The sequence below is a fragment of the Chiloscyllium plagiosum genome, unplaced genomic scaffold (assembly GCF_037043375.1).
Source record: "Chiloscyllium plagiosum isolate Xiang-an unplaced genomic scaffold, Cpla_swu_hap1 HiC_scaffold_35, whole genome shotgun sequence".
Lineage (NCBI taxonomy): Eukaryota > Metazoa > Chordata > Chondrichthyes > Orectolobiformes > Hemiscylliidae > Chiloscyllium > Chiloscyllium plagiosum.
Window position 1 is genome coordinate 63,470,020 of NW_028270173.1, and position 9,406 is coordinate 63,479,425.

Genomic DNA, 9,406 nt, shown 5'->3' on the forward strand with positions numbered 1-9,406 from the left:
TCTGGAGCAACATGAGTTTCCTGAAACTTGGGAAACTGACCGGGGAAATGGAGGTGACTTTGAGCAGCAGATCAGGTGGGGATTTAAACTTGTCACTGTCCCATCTGAATAAAACCTCACTTATTGCAGCTGCTGTCACAGTTCCCCTGGTAAATGTTTGACAGAGATTTCTCGTGTAGGCATAGCATTCTTCATCAACGCATTCACACAAGGGGAGAAACCTGTTGCATCAGAGAATTCACACGGAGAAACCATTCAGATGTGAGGTGAGTGGTACTCTCATCGATACTCAGGAATTACCAAATCACTCACAATGTTTAGCAACCATTCAGGTGTGAGGCACAGAGCAAAGCTTTCACACGGTCACTGGATCTCCTAACATCCCCACACATGGGAAGGAAGAATACTTTGTGAGGGAGAGGGTATGTGTATAGCAGCTAGAGGTTAAGTGGATGTTATTAATCAATTGTTCTTGGAATTGAGAGAGGACATTCGAGGAGAATTTAAGGAATAATCCTTTGAACGCGCTACATCATTCAATTTAATCATAGCTGGTCTGTGTTTTAAATCTAACTTTGTGTCTTGACTCCATAACACTTAATCCCCTTGTCTAATAATGAACAAATCAATCTCAGTTTTAATATTTTCAATTGGCGTCCTGCTTCATGATTTTAATGGGGAGAGAGTTCCAGGTTTCCAGTCCCCTTTTAGTGAAGATGTGTTTGCAGACATCACCCTTAAACCTCCTCATTATTATCTCACTATCCAAGGTTCCAGAAACACCTCCCAGGTGAAACAATGGTTTTCCTGCACTTCATTCAATTTAAGAAAAAGAAGGAATCATATGTCAGTTGTAGACAGCAGAGTTCAAGTAACTCCTGAGAAGAGTATAAAGGCAGTAGGAGGATACTTAGAGGGAAATTAGGAGAGTGAAAAGGGGACATGAGATAGCTTTGGCAAATGGATAAATACACTCAGGACAAAAGGGTAAGTAGGGAGAGTATAGGGCCCCTTAAAGATCAGCAAGGCCGCCTATGCGTGGAACTGCAGGAGATGAGGGAGGTACAAAATGAGTACTATGCATCAGTGTTTACTGTGGAGAAGGATTTGGAAGATATAGAACGTGGGAAAATAAATTGCGACACATTGAAATATACCATATTGCAGAGAAGGTGCTAGATGGCTTAAAATGCATAAAGTTGGACAAATCCCTCGCACCTGAGGGGGTGTACCGTAAAATGTCATGGGAAGCCAGGGATGTGATTGTTGGGCCTCTTGCTGAGATATTTGTGTCATCAAAAGCCAAAGCTGAGGTGCCACAAGACTTGAGGTTGGTTAATGTGATGCCACTATTTAAGAAAGATGGTAAGGAAAAGCCCGGAAACTATAGACCGGTGAGCCTGACAACGTTGTTGGGCAAGTTGTTGGAGGGAATCCTGAGAGACAGGGTTTACAGTATTTGGAAAGGCAAGAACTCATTATGGATAGTCAACATGGCTTCGTGTGTGGGAAATCGTGTACAAAGAGGATTGGCGAGGGCAGAGCGGGGGTGTAATCTATATATTCAGTAACGCATTCAATAAGGATGCTCATCTAGATTGTTTAGAAAGGTTAGATGACATGGAATACAGGGAGAACTCACCATTTATATAGAACGTAGAACATTACAGCACAGTACAGGCCCTTCGGCCCTCAATGTTGCGCAGACCTGTCAAAATAATCTGATGCCCATCTAACCTACACCGTTCCATTTTTATCCATATATATGTTAAATGCCCATTTAAATGCCCTTAACATCGGCGTGTCTACTATTGTTGCAGGTTGTTACGCGCCCCTGATACTCTCTGAGTGAAGAAACTACTCCTAATATCTGTCCTAAATGTATTACCCCTCAATTTAAAGCTATGTCCTCCCATGTTAGCCTTCTCCATCCAAAGAAAAAGGCTCTCACTGCCCACTTATCGAACCCTCTGATTATCTCATATGTCTCAACTAAGTCACCTCTCGACCTTCTTCTCTCCAACAAAAACAGCCTCAGTTCCCCTCAGCCTTTGCTCATAAGACTTCCATTCCATACCAGGCAACATCGTAGTAAATCTCCTCTGAACTCTTTCCAAAGCTTCCACATCCTTCCAATAATGTAGTGACCAGAATTGCACAGTACTCCAGGTACGACTTTATCAGTGTCTTGTACAGCTGAAGCATGACCTTATGGCACCAAAACTCAATTCCTCTACCAATGTCAACACACCATATGTCTTCTTAATAACCCAATCAACCTGGCTGGCAACTTGCAGAGATTTATGCACCTGGACATCGAGATCTCTCTGTTCATCTACACTGCCAAGAATTTTACCATTAGCCCAGTACTCTGTTCCTGTTATTTCTTCTGAAGTGAACGACCTCACATTATTCTGCATTAAACTCCATTTGCCTCTTCTCAACCCCGCTCTGCATCTTATCAATATCCCTCTGATGGATAAAGAAGTGGCTCGAAGGTGGACACGCGAACGGCTGCTGCAACAGTAGTAGACTCACCAACATTAAGGGGGATGAATTTGCGTTTGCAGATTTGTATTTGCAGATACATTGTATTTTGTTCAAAAAGCACACAATCTGTCAGTAGTCCATCCATGTGATATTTTATAAGTTCCGATAGAACCAGTCTGACTCAAGATCGGGATAAAGACAGACTCTGACCAGACTCACACCTTTAATGCCTTGTCGGAGCTGAGATGTCACCATTTTTATACTGATAAAACATTAAGTTATCTCAGGACTGTGACTTGTAAGAAGTTAGGGATTTATACGTTAGTGAATTGAAACCTCCACCCGCATTCTATGTGATAAAAGACTTAACAATAATCTAAGTTTGTTCAATACACCGCATCAGTTGTATGCCACTTTGATCTTTTCCTGTAAATTCTGTGTCCTATTATCCTGCCCCACTAGCAATCTGACAGAGCAGCACTCTGAAAGCTTGGACTGTAGCCTGGTGTTGTGTGAAGATAGAAGACAGAGTGTGATGGTAGAGGATTACTTTTCAGACTGCAGGCCAGTGACCAGTGGTGTGCCACACAGATTGGTGCTGGGTCGACTCCTTTCTGTCATTTTTTTAGTTGTTGTGGATATGAACAGAGGAGGTATAGTTAGTAAGTTTGCAAATTACACCAAAATTGGAGGTGTACTGGACAGCAAAGGGGTACAGTTAGGGTAAGTAGTCAAGATCTTTTCCCCAGAGTGGGCGAGTGTTGCCTTGATGAAATGAGCTGCCAGAGGAAGTGGTAGAGGCTGGTACAATTACAACATTTAAAACGCATCTGGATGGGTATTTGAATAGGAAGGGATTAGAAGAATGCTGACACATGGGACTAGATTTATCTAGCATATCTGGCCTGCATGATGAGTTGAACCGAAGGGTCTGTACACCTCCATGACTACTCTACTTGCTCCTCATAATGTGGTTACCTCCACTTTGAGACGATGGAATTCAGGCTGGACAACCACTTTGCAGAACACTGATGTTCTGTCAGTAAATATGATCCCAAATTTTCAATTGCCTGCCACTTCAACACACCATCGTATTTCCATGCTGATCTCTCTGTCTCGAGCAGCAGTGCTCCAATGAAACTCAGCATGAACTGGAAGAGCAGCAGCTCATTTTCTATTTGGAAACACCACAGCCTTCAGGACTCAATATTGAGTTCAATAATTGTACGGCCTGACCACTTTCTTCCATGTCCTTCCCCAATACACACACATCAGGCCTTGTCATCACTCGGGCTGGTTTCACCACAGCCAACCTATTTTCACCCCCTAATGGACCCCATTAGAGGCTTTTTTTTTAACTTGCCAGATTGACCTTTATGTTTCTTTGTCTGTCCAACTGCTGTTCTCTCTTTTTGGGTTCCATCTCTCCCTCTTATTTACTTCTTCCCCTCTTCCCCCCAAGGAGAAAGTGAGGATTGCAGATGCTGGAGATCAGAGTAGAAGAGTGTGATGCTGGAAAAACACAGCCAGTCAGGCAGCATCCAAGGAGTAGGAGAGTCGACGTTTTGAACATAAGCCCTTCATCATGAATAAGGGGGTGGCCCAACAGGGCTGAGAGTTAAATGGGAGGGGGTTGGGGCTAAGATAGCTGGGAGTGCAATACGTAGGTGAAGGTGAGGGTGAAGGCGATAGGTCGTAGAGAAGGGTGGAGCGGATAGGTGGGAAGTAGGATGGATAGGTAGGACAGTACCAAATTGGAAGTTGGATTTCTTACCTGCACTTCCACACGTCATCTACTGTGTCCATTGCTCTCAATGTGGTCTCCTGTACATTGGGCACTCAGGATGCCAACTTGCGGAGCATTTCAGAGAACATCTCTGGACACCTTTACTAGACAACCCCATCTCCCTATGGCCAAACACTTCAACTCTCCCTCCCACTCTGCCAAGGGCATGCAAGTCTTGAGTCTCCTCCAGTGCCAAACACTAACCACCCAATGCCTGGAGGAAGAGTGCCTCATCTTCTACCTTGAGACCCTCCAACCGCACAGGGTCAATGTAGATTTCACCAGTTTCCTGATTTCCCCTCCCCCCACTTTATCCCAGATCCAATCTTCTAACCCAGCCCCACTGTATTGAACTGTCCTATGTATCCACCTTCCTTCTAGCTATCTGCTCCACTCTCCTTTCTGATCTATCACCTTCACTCTGACCTTCAACTATCACACTCCCATCTACCTTCGCCCAGCCCACCTATCTCCCATTTATCTCTCAGCCCTCTTGGGCCACCCCCCTCATTCCTGATGAAGAAGTTATGCTCGAAACATTGAATCTCCTGCTTCTTGGATGCTGCCTGACTGGCTATGCTTTTCCAGCACCATGCTCTTTGAATGCCCCCCCCTCCCCCCAACCAATCCTTATTTTCAGCATGTATACCAACCTTTTCCTATCAGTCCTGATGAAGAGATTACTGGAGCCAAAACATTGACACTGCTTTCTCTCCACAGATGCTGCTTCACCTGCTGAATTTCTCCAGCTATTTCTGCTTTTGTTTGCCCTAATCTTAATGCTGTGGCCCTTGTTCTACACTATCACCAGAGGAATTTCTTTCTAGTTACTTGTTCAACTCATTGATTTTTAATACCTCAATTGGATCTTAATTTTAAACATTCAACAGAATGAAACCTCAGGTCTCTGCAACTTGTGCTCTCATTTAATTCTTTTAGCCTCAGGAACATTGTGCTAAATCTACATTGCACTCCGTTCAAAACCAGCATATCCTTCCCGAGGTGCAGTGCCCAGAACTGAACACAGTTCTCTATGTAGGATCTAAACAGCTCTGGAAAGTTGGTACATAGCTTCCATGTGGACACAATTAGTTTTGGGGAGGAGAAGTTGTGGATTATGTTTTCTGTTCAGCATGGTCCTGCAGTAACCTACAGTTTTTTGACAGAGGAAAGCAGGACTGCTAATGCTTGATGTGGTCCAGTCAGATGCTTAAATGAGTTGTGTACCAGATACACCCAAAGCCTGACATTTCAGACTCCAGAAGCATAGCGATCAACCAGGAAGAAAATAAAATTAAACAAAAAACCATGGTCACTGAACTCAAAATCTTAACTCTGTTATCTCTCCACAGATGCAACTCGACGTGAGTTTATCCAGCAATTTCCGTTTTTGTTTGTTTCAGGAAAAAAATTAAGGTAATTTCGAGAGCAACCAGATTTTAGGGTGTATATAAGGGAAATGGTTAAACCAGATTGACAACTGCAGAAGCATTGTGGGGAATGGATTGCTAAAGGGCAGAGATCCTGGGAATTAGAAAGTACTGTCCAAATCATCCAGGGGAAGAGGGTCTTCCAGAAATGGGAACTGATTGATCCATTACACATGTGACCTCTATAACCATTGTTTGGATTGTATAATGGGAACGAGCTCCAGCCAGTGTCACTAATGTTTAGTGTCATTTCTAACCATTGAAATTGGGAGCCAGAGTAAATCAGAGAATCAGAGAGTCCTACAGTATGAAGACGGATCCTTTGGCTCAAACTGGTCCATGCTGATCAAAATGTCCATTCACGCTCACCCTATTTCCCTGCACTTGGCCCATATCCTTCTAAACCTTTCCTTTCCATGTATATGTCGAAATGCTTTTTTAAATGTTGATAATGTGTCTACCTCAGACCACTTATGCTGGCAGCTCATTCAAGAGGTGTAACACCCTCTGTATAAAAAAGTTCCCTTTCATTCTTTCCCCTCCAACCTTACACTGATGCCCTCTAGTCCCCAATTCTCAACCCTAAGAAAAAAAGACTGCGCACATACACCCTATCAATGCCTCTCATGATCTTATACACTTCTATAAGATGCCCACCTCAGTCTCCTACACTCTAAAGAATCCCAGCTTGTCCAACCTCTCCCTATAACTCCGTCCCTTGAGTCCTGGCAACATCCTTGTAAATTTCTTCTGCACTCTTTCTCGTTTAATAACATCCTTCCTATAGCACTATGATCTTGAAAAAACTTCTATCTGTGCTATTCTGAGACTTTCTCAAGATGTGATTGTGTGTGTTAGTAAAATGCACCAGCTTTCAGGTGTGGGTATGGGGTAGAATCAGATCCTGCTTTAGTTGGGGATGTGAATGATAGACAGATCCTCTTCAGGGCCAATGGGCTGAGGAGTGGCAGATGGAGTTTAGTTTCGATAAATGTAAGGTGCTGCATTTTCAGAAAGCAAATCTTAGCAGAACTTATACACCGTGGGCGGCACGGTGGCTGTGGGCGGCACGGTGGCACAGTGGTTAGCACTGCTGCCTCACAGCGCCAGAGACCCGGGTTCAATTCCTGCCTCAGGTGACTGACTGTGTGGAGTTTGCACATTCCCCCCGTGTCTGCGTGGGTTTCCTCCGGGTGCTCCGGTTTCCTCCCACAGTCCAAAGATGTGCAGGTCAGGTGAATTGGCCATGCTAAATTGCCCGTAGTGTTAGGTAAGGGGTAAATGTAGGGGTATGGGTGGCTTGTGCTTCGGCGGGTCGGTGTGGACTTGTTGGGCCGAAGGGCCTGTTTCCACACTGTAAGTAATCTAATCTAATCTAATCTAATCTAATCTAATCTTAATGGTAAAGTCCGAGGGAGTGTTCCTGAACAAAGATACCTTGTAGTGCAGGCTCATAGCCTGGGTTGGAGGAGTCCAGAACTAGAGGGAATAGGTTTAGGATGAGAGGGGAACGATAGAGGGGAAAGAGACCTAAGGGGCAACTTTTTTCTGCAGAGGGTGGTACGTGTATGGAATGAGCTGCCAGAGGAAGTGGTGGAGGCTGGTACAATTGCAACATTTAAAAGAATAGAAAGGGTTTAGAGGGATATGGGCTGGGTGCTGGCAGTTGGGACTAGATTGGGTTGGGATATCTGGTCGGCATGGACGAGTTGGACCGAAGGGTCTGCTTCCATGCTGTATATCTCTATGACTCTCTAAGTGAGGGTGTTTGACTTACCAAGGGGAAAGTCTGCACTCTCCTGTCTGGGAGGACAACTACCTTGAGTATGGGGAGGGAGGGGGAGGAGACAGGGAAGTGAATTTTGACAGACCTTATTTCTCTTAGGCAATCGTATCTTGATATAATACAAAATGATTTGTTCACCTTACACTCTTCCAAGATTCATTTCAAGTTCTGGGAAAGATCTTGAATTATTTTCAAATGTTTTGTTATTTTCATTAATTTCAACTTTGCTTCACGTTGAATATTGATTTGTTGTTTTCCTGTTATTTTATGAATCCTCTGTGTCCATTTGTAATTCTCAGTAAATTAAATTTTGAATTCATCTAATCTACCTGACCTGTCAGCCTGGTGTCTTCCTCTTCACTGAAACACTCCGGATCCTACAGTTAGAATGTTGTACACGACATATTGGTCAATGTCACTGTGGTCTGGGATATTTCTCCATCAATGTGTTTATAATTGCCATTCAAAGGAAGCAGAACCTTTCCTGAAGTCAGAAGAAAAGACTTACATTTATAAATCATCATCAACCACAAATTAAGCTGTTGGAAAGCAGCATCTCCTCTAGTTCAGTGCTTTGAGAATGAAGCGACTCTTGTAATGTCACAAACATTTTGTTAAGAGCAAGTTCCCACCATTCCCAAATTGCTGAAGACCAGACATTTTTTTTGTGATGTTGCTTAGAGTTCATATTGTACTGGAAACCAAGTCAAGTCCCAAGGCTATGTCCAAAACACTTTGTCCCCTGTAAACTGACAGCCTGAAAGTCTGATTCAATATAAAGTGGTACCTAGTTTGAGTTGCATGTGTCAGTGCTGTCTTTGTGTCTGGGTTCCTAAGCAGTGAATGATGGTAAAGTCCCTGGTGTCAGAAGAAGTGAAACTGATGTAGAGAAGTCAGTAGACTCCAGGATCGAGGGGTGGCAAATTGAGTTTAATTTTTTAAAAAATGTGAGGTGTTGTATCTTGATAAGGCAAACCAGGGCAGGAATTATACTGTTAACTGTAAGGCCTGGGGTGTGTTGCCAATTGAAGAAAGCTAGGGGTGCAGGTGCATAGTTCTTTGGAAGTGGAGTCATAGATAGACAGGGTTGTGAAGAAGATGTTTAGAATGCTTGCCTTCTTTTGTCAGAACATTGATTATTAGAGATGGGATGTCATGTTACGGCTGTACAAGACATTGGTTAGGCCACTTTTGGAATACAGCATACAATTCTAGTCACCCTTCTACAGGGAGGATGTTGTTAAACTTGAGAAGATGCAGAAAAGAGTTACAAGGATGTGGCTAGGACTGGAGTGTTTTGAGTTATAGGGAGGAGCTGAATCAGCTGGGGTTTTTTTTCTCTGGAGCGTTGGAGGCCGAAGGGTGACCTTATGATGGTTTATAAAATTACAATGGGCATAGATAGGGTGAATACCCAAGGAGTTTTTTTCCTGAGGTGGAGGAGTCCAAAACTAGAGGGCATAGATTACAGGTGAAAGGGGAAAGATTTAAAAGATCTGAGGTATCACTTTTTAACACACAGGGTGGTACATGTATAGAACATGCTGACAGATGAGGTAGTGGAGGCAGGTACAATTACAATATTTAAAAGGTATCTGGACTGGTATATGAAGAGGAAGGGTTTAGAGGAATAGAGTCCAAATGCTGGCAATGGGACTAGGTTACGTTGGGTTGTCTGATTGGCGCATATGAGTTGGACAGAAATGTCTCCTTCTGTGCTGTATGGTTCTAAGCTACCGACTAGGCATCGATAGAGGATCCTCACATCGAGCAAAATCCCAAATATCCTCAATCCCACTGGCTCAAGTTCAGCCACACTCCAGAATAACTGACTGCTGACTGTAAGTCCATGGTGTTCCTCAATGACACTGGTCAGCAGCCTGTCCTCCTGCTGTGACTGTAGAATTGTCCCAA